A 12,416-nucleotide genomic window follows, 5' to 3' on the forward strand; every position below is an offset into this window, starting at 1 on the left:
ATCCATGCCACAACCATGCCAATGTACATTACACAGAAATTCAAACATGTGTGCTCCCACACATGCATTTGCCCAGCATGTTTACCAACACATACACCATCAATGTGTCTCACAACTGAGAGGACTCACATGTGGCTGCCTCACGCCCATGTTCATACACATCCCTACATGCCCCTACATAAACACATGTGCAACCGGCACACTACTGGCACACCACGACACGCACAGCGCACTATCACCATGCATGTACACTTACCGCTCGACTCCAGACAGGTCTGCCTCTCAAGGATCTGGACATAGAGCGCTGGGCATATGCGTTCCAGGACCCTCATTTGATGGTTCAAAAGCTGGCCCCCGCACCCCTTGGCATCCGCTGCCTTATCGAGGCGCCGGGCCTTGTTGAGGGTCCTGGACCTGAAGTCCTCCCAGCGCTTCTTGACATGATGTAAGTCGCGGACTGCCACCCCCTCCGTGTTGATGGCAGTCACGATGTCCATCCAGATCCTGGTCCGTCCTTCATTGTCGGCGTGCGAACTTCCAAAGAGGGCGTCATACTGCCCCAGGACTTGCTCCACCCGGACACCAACTTCAGTGGCAGTGAAGCTGGTGGGCCTCTGCCTCTCTGGCTGGGGGTTGCCAGTGCTGCCAGATGGTGTTGTGCCGGACATGGCAAGCCCAGCGGCAGGAGTGGGTGGGCAACTGGGTCCTGGGGCTGGGCTGTGGAGCGATGGAATCCCAGTCGGGAATGTTCGGTTCCAGCAGGGGTGGACACAGCAACTACACCCCTGGCTGGCGTGCAGGCAGCAAATGGCAGGGCACGTGGGCAGCAGGCAGTCAGGCAGCAGCAGATGGCAGGTGGGAGCATGCTCGGGGCTCTGGAGGGCAGTAATTCGGCCTTCTGGGCAGGAGCGTGGTCTTCCGTGTGTTTTCACATGGCCAGCTTGATACGGAGTGATTTGGCACGTGAAAAAAGTGCACATCAGCGTGTAATTCGAGGAAAGGGCATTAGCGCGTAAGTGCGTCAGCACATGCACGCAATTCCATTGGACCAAAGGCCCTTAGCGCGTAAGCGCGTAAGTTACATTATGCATGCAGGCGTTCCCCTCATAGCACGTGATGACAGACCACACGTGGAAAAAGTGCACGTCCGAGTGTCATCGCATGACATTGGAGGAAAGCGCCCGTGTACACGCGTATCTGACGTGTACGTGTGGGCCGGTTTAAAAGCTACATGTAGGACACAATTTCTTTGTATGTGCTTTTCGTGGAGAGCGAGTGGGTGAAATCTGTACGTCTTGTCGGTTCACACGCAATCACTTCATCGCATTTTTAGTTCATACTCCCTGTTACCTCTGACAGCTCTTTTCTGAATTTTTGTTGGGCCTGTTTCCTCTAACAGAGTTCACTTCTCCTTTTGCCCTGTCTCCTCAGACAGCGTACAATTCTTCTTTTGGCGGGGGTGTTGCCAACGCGCACACGTGCATATTTTTCACGTTCTTTTTCCAGGCAGACGGTGAGTCCCGCACGTACTTAGCAACTGTGCTTGCCCCGTGTGTCGCGTTCCCCTTCAGAGGTCATTGTAGACTGCGTGTATTACGCGTACGCTTATTTTTGTGTTTCTGGGTGCCACAGCGTAGTGTGGGTTCATTTTTTGACGCACATGGTCTACGAGGGGTTGCGTGCACGTTAATTTTTGATTTTGGGCTGCTTGTGCATTGCGTGACTGTCATCTTCCCCCAGGGGTCACAAACAGCCTTGTTAGAGCACTAGGGTACGAATTCCATCTAGTATCCTACCCCTTTGACCCCCAATTGCCCAGGACAATAGTTTACTGCAACTCCCATACGCACAACAACATCAGTGCCATGGTTGAGAGGCGACCAAGCGGTAAGGGAGGCAAAGGTTGCCGACCCTCAAAAGGTGGGCGTGGTGGGCGCGGTAGGGGACGTGGCCGGGATGTGCAGGGTGCCCTTATACCCCCATGTGTGGAGGACCAATCAGGGACACCCATTCCCCCCCAATTGGTTGAGGGAAACATGGCTGACACCATCCAAGCTCAGCCCCTGTTGGACCAGCCCATTGTGGCACCTGACCTGGCACAGGATGACTCCCTGGCTGGCTTTCAAGTCAGCAAGTCTAGGCCACGTGTGGCGGTGCAAGTTGTTGTCACCAATCCAAGTGGATCTGGGGCAGCTATGTCATCTACTGCCCCAAGTATGCAGGGTGGGGAGGCTGCAGGGGCAGCTGCAGCTCCATCTGCCCCAGCTCTGACTCTCCCAGCCAGGACAGTGTCAGTCCCAGTCCATCAAACTGACGTTCCCCCTCCCAACATTACCCTGCAACCAATGCCTGCATCAAGACCTATGGTCATTGTGCATTCCCACACTCCTACTACCCAGCCCACCGGTGATTCTGCCCCTACTGACCAGAGCGGCGTAAGCCACTCTGGCTCTGCTCCACCTTTAAAGAAGAGGAAGAAGGGTGCTCTGGCAAGACAGGCTGAGACCCCAGACACGGCTACACACTCCGGTACCTCAAGGAAGCCTTGCTTTAATGATCCGGAACTTGATGCACTTGTGGGCTATGTGTCGGCACATAGCCACGAAATGCTGGTGACTGCAGGGTGCAAGACCACACCTGGTCAACGTGAGGCACACTGGCAGACCATCACCGACCGCATAAGTGCCCTTGGATTTGTGAGGCGCACAGCTGATGATTGCTACAAGCGGTGGAATGACCTGAAACGCAGAGCAAAGAACAAGCTGGCCTCAAATCATACCGCTACTCTGGTGACTGGCGGTGGGTCTCCACAAGAGGACAACAAAGTCACTGAACATGAGTCTGTTGCTGGGGCCTACGTCACAGAGGAACAGATCCAAGGTGTGGGAGGACTACCTGATTATGATACATTGTCCGGTGAGTGCCCACGCATGTGTGTGTAATGCAAGTGTATGTTGTTTGGGTGACGGGTTCTGATTGAGTGCCAGGTGAGGGTGTGTGTGCCTGAGTGGCATGGGTCACCCATGTGCTTCATCCAAAACATTCAGCGGCCTTGGATTTGGGTGTGACAGTATCCCTTCTGCCCACATTAGTAATTTGGCTCAACATTACGGAAGTTGCCCTTGAAGTGGCATCTTGCAACAACATTGTTTGTATTTTTCAGTGTTTGTTCAGGCGGATTTCAATTCTCCCACTTTTGCTACGCATTCCTCAGCCCTATTGTCACATTTGTGACATGCCTCTGTCATTGATGAACCCCACATTGGCCCACATGTGTTACCTTGTTAGGTGAATGATTTGACCATTCAGGCTAATTGAGTATTTGCCTGATCACAGGAATTTTTGGGGCCTGTTTGAATGTGGAACATGATAGTTCTTTCCTGTCATGTTGAAGTGCACAACCATTGATGTGTACATCGGCCTGCAATCACAGTATTTTTGTACACTGGATGTGCTGCAGTGTGTAGCACATGCCTACTTCTTCACACTATGTAGCATTTTTCATCTCATCATGTCCATCTCACATGGATGGCTGACAGTATTCATTCACTGACATATGGATGTACTTGTGGAATGTACCATGGCTATGGTACATGCCATCTGTGTGATGGCATGTGTCATGTATGTGTATTGGACATGCCACTCACAGGCCAATGTGTGATGGCAGTGCTAACCAGCATGCAGCAAATGTGTTGCTCTTCCATCTTTGTGTCACCAGTGTCTGCCTTTTGCCTCCCCTTCCAACTCAGTGACAGTGCATGCATGGGAGGGTAATAGTCATGTGTAAATCATATACTGGTTCTGTAGCTTGTCAGGCCTATTTGTGTGCTATGGTGCTAATGCCTGTTTCCATTTTTTGTCTTTCTTGTTCTTGCAGGGGATGACGCACTTGATGCTGTTGCGGTTGAGGAGATGGTGCAGACCCAGGAGGAATCTCAGGCACGACCGGGCACCAGTGGGGGACGTGGTGTGGTGGTGGGTGAGAACCCAATCTTGCTGCACAACATTCTGTCGAGGGGTGCCTCTGGGTGCACCTCCCCAGACCTCTATTCAGGTGCTGATTCGGATGATGAGACCTATGTGGCGTCGCAGGTAAGTGTTTCTGGCAGGGATTCTGTTCTGTCCAACCCACCTGTACCAGGGGTAGAACCCTCTATGGGGATATCAGTGTTGGTAAATCCGCCTTTGGTGGTTACGGATGCAGGGTCATACTCCACAACATCTGATCCTGTTCCTGGACCAGCAGATCAGAGGGGGAATGCAGTCCTGCAGCCTCAGGCAGGGCCGGCACAGCAAGGCGCAGATCGCCTTGCCCCAAACAGGTGTGGTGCCCGCCGACGCGGTGGCCGTACGCCACCAGGCAATACCGCATGGGAACAATCCATGTACGGTATGGCAACCCAAGAGGCAGCATCAGTTAAGATGATGGCTCAAGCAATGGAGAGGGTGGCCACTTCCATTGTCCCCCCTGAAAGGCAGATGGAGCAACTACAGCAGGCAACAGACTCCATTTGCCAATCACACAGGGAGGACATGTTGGCGTCCAACAGGGACAGACGAGCGGCACTGGAGACTCTGCGCCAATCGATATCAATAGAGTCCCAGGGCCACAGGGAAGCCCTGAGGGTAGAACTCCATCACCTCAGGGAGACTCTTGTTGACCTTAAGGCTTCCACTAACTTGAGGACAGAACAGGAGCTGGAGCGACTCACACGTTCGCTCTCAGCTGAGATGCTGGCAACTTGGGAGGAGATCCGGGCATCACGTCAGGTGCTGCATGGGGATCTCCGCACTATAATACTCCAGAACGAGACCATCCAACTCCCGCATGCTTGCTGCCATGGAGGACCATACCAGGGCTTTGCGTGGGGTGCCTCCCATAGCACCACCACCTCCTGTGGCAGCACCACCTCCTGTGGCAGCAGCAGAGGGTGATGAGAGCGACAGCAGCAGTTCTCCCACATTGGCATAGCCGTGCAGGCCATGAGCCCATGGAGGTGTTTTTTTTTTTCCCAACATCCACACAGGTGGGTGTTGGTGTGCACCCTATCCTCGGACCTCCTAGGTGCCCCCCCAAACCCCACATGGCCATTTTTGATTTTTGATTTTTGATTTTTGATATTTTATTTTTGATTTTTGATTTTTGATTTTTTTTTTACAGTGTGTTGCCTCGTGTGGCTCCCGTGGGCATCCACTGTATTCCGGCTGGGCACATGCAGGCTTGTCCTGAGTTTGGGTTAGATGCTTGGGTGTGTGAGACACACACCCCTCCTGCTTCCCGTTTCCATGGGCTTGCAAAGGGTGTGCCCAAGTGACAGTGACTTACACAGTGACGTTGGACTCCCATGATCTGTGTGTGCAGTCTGTAGTCAATACTGTGTATACATTCCTAGTGGATATTGTTGTTGAATTGTACACTGCATGGTGTATTGCTATGTGCTTGTGCATCCATGTCTTTCGCCTAATTTGCAGGTTAATTCCTCATGTCTTCACAAGGCTGTCTACTTTGGAGATGGAGTTCATGTTGTAAGCAGTGCACTTAGACATTTGCCTGGCAGCAGCACTGTACAGTTGGAAGTGGCCGATGTGCTGGCATGATCATGTTGTTAGACTACCACTACTTTAACTTAGTACTGTCATGTTTATGCTATGTTTGAGGTTCTGTAGCTGCATTGTATTGTTGGTAAGTATTTGGTCATGTGTGTTGTTAGTTCTACATTACTGGGAGCATATTGTGTGTGGGCAGTTTCCATTAGGGACACTGTACTTTGACACTTGTGTCATGTTTTGGGGATTGCTTTGTTTGCTCTCACATAGCACGACATGCCATGGTGTCTTGGGTGGCGGTGCTGATGAGGGGTTGGGTGACATGGCACTGTTGTCATGTTGTATTTTGCAAGGGGCTAATGATTTTAGCAGCATAGAAGTGTGTCTTTTGATGACACAGCATTGGTGGTGTTTGTGTAGGTAGGGATGCACACAATGTAACACTTCCAGGTGACCAATCTCAGGCTGGTATGGTTGTGACAGTTGACTGTCCCTTATGTCATCATCATTGATTGTCAGATGGTATGTGCCAGGGCTGTGTGCACTCCACAGGGGTGTGATTTTAGGTGAAGTAATTAGCCACCAGCTGCGTACGGGCTGCCTCACCCCGTGCCCTTTCCGCTCCCATGCGCAGCGGGCGTGCATGTGGTTGGGGATGTGGTGGCACCACCATGTCCACGGGCAGGGTCCGGCGTGTTGCAACGTTGTGCAGGACACATGCTGCCACTATGATCCTGCACACTACTGGGGGAGCCTATAACAGCTGCCCGCCAGAACGGTCAAGGGAGCGAAAGCGTGACTTGAGCACTCTGAATGTGCGCTCCACTATGCCCCGGGTTGCAATGTGGGCTGTGTTGTATCTTACCTCAGTTGGCGTGGTGGGGTTCCGAATTGGCGTCATCATGTGCGTGCTCAGAGGGTAGGCACTGTCCCCTGGGGAGGTGGTGATGGGTATCATTAGTGGGGTTGTATTATTGCTCAGTATCTGACATGCATGCATGTGCTGTGGCATTTATACTCACCGAGCAGCCATGTATCACCATTCCACCCAGCTTCTAGGTCCCGGTTTAGGGTTGACATTCTGTAAATGAAATTGTCGTGGGTGGACCCTGAATAGTTGGCATATACTGAGGTGATGATTCCCTTGGCATCACATACTATCTGGACGTTGATGGAATGCCAGTGCTTGCGGTTTCTATAGATGTGCTCTGATGCCCTGGGGGGACATAGAACCACATGGGTGCAGTCAATGGCACCTAGCACTTTGGGGAAGTGTGCCACCCCATAAAAATCTTAGACATCAGCCTGCCTTTCTGCAGGTGTTCTGGGCAGGTATATGTGCCTGCGGACTGATGGGCATGCAGTCATGATGGCCAAGACCTGGTGTAGGCAGCGTGACTGCGTGGCCTGTGACCCCCCCCACTATAGCAGTTGTCCGCTGAAATGATCAAGTGGCCAAGAAGTGCAGTACATTGAGGACCTATTGCAGGGGGCTGAGTGCTTGTGAGCACAGGGTGGGTGATGTGAGGTCATCCTCCCACTCACTGACCAGGTCCAGTATTATGTGAGGTGGAAAGCTGTACCTCCCATACACCTGGTCATCAGGCATCCCAAAAAGGCTGGTTCTGGGTGTAAAAATTCTGGGCCTGACTATCCTCCTCCTCCTCCTGCGCTATCCCACGACCACTGCTGCTAGGAACGGTATATTCATCCTGGCGTCTGTGCTTGTTTGTTGTTTGCGCGTACTTTTATGCTGCACGGGTCCACGTACGCCTGCTTCCTGCTGGCGTACGTGTTTCATGATTAGCGCGTCTTTTTTGGCGCACGCCTTAGCCCCGTTTGATTCCATGAATACGTGTTTTGAACGTGTGTGTGGGCGTTCCGCGCACTTGCCTCCTGTACTTCCCCCATGACGCCCACATTTTCGCAAGTTGTTCCCCATTCCGCGTGTCATGCTTCCTGTTCCTCCTACTTTTGTTGTGTGCGCCGCGCTATGTGCGATTTCGCTGTGCGCGTAGCGCACGCTGTTTGGAGACATGTGCGCCAGCGTGCGCCACGCAGAATTTTGGCACACATCCTGGGATTTACAGGCACACGGGCTTCCATGAATCGCTGTGCGTGGGTTTCGCTGCGATTTTCGCACTGGCACTGCGATTCGCACGCTTTCGCACGCTTGCGCTGAAAATTTCAGCGCACATTCATTCCATGAATCGGCCTCTATATTGTTACTTGAAAGCTGAGGAAGAGGGAAACTTCATATCTTCACTTACAAGGGATTGTGAAAAAAACTCTGTTGAAAGTGGGCTTGTCAAATGAGACCTTGCTAAGAAATAATGGGAAAGTTAAAGAAACCTTTAAAGCCTATGATTTGCTGGAAAACAATGTTGTACTGCTGAACTCAAAGCTATATTCACAAATAATTTCCTACTGGAAATGGTTTCCGAAGCCAGAAAATTATATAGTAAAATATCCTTCCAGGCTGTTCAAGAATAGAATGATGCGATTCAGAATTAATGTTCTGAATTCGAATGAAATCTTGACAAATCGTGGTTTAAACATGCAAGGGAAGGTTGGATGTAGACTTTGTAATCTTACAGAAGAAAAAAAAACGCTGATGCATCTATTATTGGCTTGTCCCAACTTAGCCCAACAAAGAATTGAATGTTTTTCAAAATTTGCAATGGATATATCCAATGTAGACCGAGTTAAGTTATGGAATGAAATGTAACATGGAAATTATATTGCCCTGAAAATGAAAGTGCATACATTTTTGTATAATATTTGTGCGCTAGAATGAACAATAAGATCGTAACTGCCGTTTATTATTGCTTGTCGCCAAAGGCTTAATAACAACACGCAAGATTTGGATATATAATTCTGACTGGTGTATTAACAACCCAAACTGTATACATGACGCAAGAAGGATTTGTAGACATGAATGATCAACGTGCTAGTTGATTCTGTACAAAAATTATTCACTCTCGGGTAATGGACACTGTATAATATATTGCAAAGCAACTGGATTACCTTTTTAAGAAATATGTTTAAATGATTTTTAGGAGAGTTTTTCTTTGATTTTATTCTCTTATTGATGTAAATATGTGAATTATGGTAATTTTGTTAATACTTGTAGTTTCTTGTATAATTGTAAAGGTTTATATAAACCAAAACAATAAAGATAATAATAATAATAATAATTTTTATCATCTGCTTTTGTGGAAAGTATTTTTTAATGTATTTTTTAACTTTCACTAACATTTCACTAAGTCTGGTAGGAAAAAGTTTAAAAAGGACATCCTGGTCTCCAACCCAGGCCTCCCTATCGCTGACACCTACATCAGTGCCTCCTCCAAGGTAACTCTCACAACATCCTCTTTGTCGTTCCTTCTCCAGATCTATGGACCCCACATATGGTCTCTGTTCTCTCGCCTTTCTCCTCTTCTCCCATTAATGGTGGTACCCGTTGGGATGCCCTACTGGCCTCCTTCCTTTCCTCTAAGGTCATCATTAATGTCTACTCTAATGGAACCATCTTGGTCCAAGGCCCTCAGGCCAACCTTCATCTCTTTGATAGATGCTTTCTGCACCTCATCAACTTCATTTATTCTCCTGCTCTCCCCTCCCCCTTTCCTTGGCTACCTTGCCTTCCGCCTCCCTCTCTGCCCCCTCTCGGGTGCTTTCTACACCTCTGCAGAGCATACCTCTGATCTGTACCCCTCCCCGGAAGTCCTTCAAGGAGGGCAACCTTCTCCACATTGCCACTCTTAACTCCCGCTCTGCTGTCAAACACTCCTCTGATATCTGCCGCCTTCTTGAAGAACTTGACCTCGATGTCCTCGGTCTCAATGAGACATGGTTTATGGCCAGGTCTATCACCAGCTTTGCCACGCTCCTACCTGATGGCTACAAGATCCTCTCCGCGCCCAGGCCCAACCGATCTGGTGGGGGTGTAGCCCTTATCTTCCCTGAGTGGATTCCTGCCTCTGTCATTCCTACGCAGGCATACTCCACTTTTGAATGTCTCGTCTTCAGGCTCTCTCTCTCGCCTAGCCATTCCCTTACTGTGGCTACTATCTATCGGCCACCTGGTCAGGTTTCTTCCTTCCTCTCTGAGTGGACGGACCTCTCCTCCTCACTCCTGGCCTCAACCACTCAACTCCTCCTTCTCGGAGACTTCAACATCCACCTGGATGCCTCCTGTCCCCCCTCTGAACTCTTTCACAACCTCTGCGACTCTCTCTCACTCACCATTCTCCCCTCTGGCCCAACTCACTCTGCAGGGCACACTCTCAATGTTCTGATCTCTTCAGACCTTCCCCTCTCTATCCTTCTCTCCACTCCTCTCACCTCGAGTGACCACTTTCTCCTATCCTCCCATCTCACCCTCCCTAGCCCGCAGGTCAAGCCACCTCCGTCACTGCCACCCACCTTCTCGGTCACCAGACCCATGAAGCGCGTGTCAATTGAGGCTTTCGTTGGCACCTTGTCACCACCCCCCCAGCTGACTCTCACCCTGACACAGCCCTCTCCACTCTCTACTCTGCTGTATCTGATACTCTTGATATCCTTGCCCCTGTCATGAGAATCCGCCTGAAGCCCAAAGCCAAGTGCAACTCCTGCTATGACTCAGACCTCGTCAGCCTAAAACGCAAGTGTAGGGTTGCCGAGAGGAAATGGCATGCTTCAAGTTCATCCTCTGACAAACTGGCCTGCCACATGCTGCAAAGGCAATACCAGCTCTCCGTCCTCACCAAGAAGTGAGCTCATATCCAAGTCTGCGTCTCTGTGGCATCTAACAACTTGACTGAACTCTTTAAAATCTGCAAGGAACTGGCCAATCCTGCCGCAGTCTCTACCTCTCCTGTCCCTTTCCAGGCCCTCTGCACAACACTGGCCTCTCATTTCATTTCTAAAACCCAGGACATCCTGTCCTCACTATCCTCCTCTCATCCCCCTCCCGCTATTCCCTGCTCTTCCTCTGGCCCTTCTGTAGCCACCCCTCCTCCCTCCTTCTCTACCTTTCCCCTTTTCTCTCCAGACAAGGTTTCTAGACAAGTCCGATCTATGAAAGTCTCGTCAGAACAGGTTCACCCCTGTTCCTCCAAAACTATCAAGGACCACATCGACTCCCTGGCTCCTGCCCTCGCGGATTTCTGCAATCACTCCTTCGCCACTGTAGTCTTCCCTTCCCCCCTGAAGCACTCCCTTGTGCACCCTTTTCTTAAGAAACCCTCTGCCGACCCCTCCTGCCCGGCTAACTATCGCCCAATCTCTATAACTCCCTTCCTGGGCAAGCTCCTGGAGAAACTGGCCATCTCCCAGCTCAATCTCCACACTGAATCTGTTGGTTTTCTTCATGACCATCAGTCTGGCTTCAGAGCTGCCAGAAGCACGGAAACTGCTCTCCTGAACATCCGTGAAGACCTGCTCTCCAACCTCGACTCTAACACCCCTTGCGTTCTTATCCTGCTTGATCTCTCTTCTGCCTTTGACACTGTCAACCATGCCATCCTGCTCAACCGTCTCCGTGATAACCTGGGTATCACTGGTCAGGCTCTGGCGTGGCTGACTTCTTTCCTCTCTGACCGACCCTCCCAGGTCTAACTTGGGTCCTTCCTCTCCGACATCTTTTTCTCTACCTGTGGTGTCCCCCAGGGAACTAACCTCTCTCCCTGGCTGTTCAACCAATACCTGGCACTCCTTACCCACTGCATCGCCGCTCTCTGTCCCAACTTTCAGTGCTACGCGGATGATACCCAGCTCATTTTCAGCCTACCCTCGGCCTCCTCCTCCTCTTCTCCTTCCCTCATCTCTGACTGTCTGTCTGCCATCCAGATTGGTGTGCCGCCAACGACCTCTGCCTTAATGCCAGTAAGACTGAGATTCTACTCATCGGCACACCCACTTCCTCCTTCCCTGCAGCTCTCTGGCTGGCCTCTCTTGGCCCCCCTCCCTCTCCCACCTGCAAGGCAAAAAACCTCGGGGTCATCTTCGACCCTGCACTCCCCTTCTCCCCTCACATCTCTGAAGTCTCTAAGAGGTCACACTACCAGCTGCACCTCCTTAGAGGTCTTCTTCCTTTCCTATCCTTCCCGCAGAAGCTCACTGTCTCCAGAGCTCTGGTCCTCTCCAAGCTGGACTACTGTAACAGTCTCTATCTAAATCTTCCTGCCTCCACTCTCCGCCCTCTGCAACTTATCCACAACAGGACAGGGAGACTTGTCCTTGGCCTCAAGCCCAGGGATCGTATCTCTCCAGGACTGAAATCTCTGCACTGGCTCCCAGTGGCTGCGAGGATTAAATTCAAAACCCTCTGCATTGTACACAAGGCCTTCTGGGGTCTGGGGCTGCAATACCTTCAACTCTCTCTTCCTAAATATCTTCCTTCTCAAGCTCTTCACTCATCTGCCTCCATCTCCCTCAGGGTCAGTCGCTTCTCCAAGCAATGAGTTGGTGGTAGATCACTCTCTTCGGCAGGGGCCTCTCTCTGGAACAGCCTTCCTGCCTCCCTGAAACTCGAGGAGATCCATCTCCGATTCCGGACACACCTCAACACCTTCCTCTTTGCTTCTGCTTTCTCTCCTCCCCTCCCTTGCTGAATTCCTGACTGAAATTGCACTGGTTACCTGGCCACCCTTTTCTGATCTCTGGCCCAGGCCCCATCAACTGCCCACCTGCACTGCCTCCCTGGCAACCTCTGCACTTGGCGACCGTTTTTTGTATCCCTTCAGTCCCCTTTCCAGCACTTTTTCTGCACTTCCTTGCACTTGCCACCAGCTGGCTGTTTTATGTGTTTTATATATCTTATTTATTCCACTTCCCATGTACTGCACTTCCCCTCTCCATTCCCTCCTTGCACTTTTCCTTTC

This window comes from Ambystoma mexicanum, chromosome 4p, assembly GCF_040938575.1.
Source record: "Ambystoma mexicanum isolate Mex_15411 chromosome 4p, UKY_AmexF1_1, whole genome shotgun sequence".
Lineage (NCBI taxonomy): Eukaryota > Metazoa > Chordata > Amphibia > Caudata > Ambystomatidae > Ambystoma > Ambystoma mexicanum.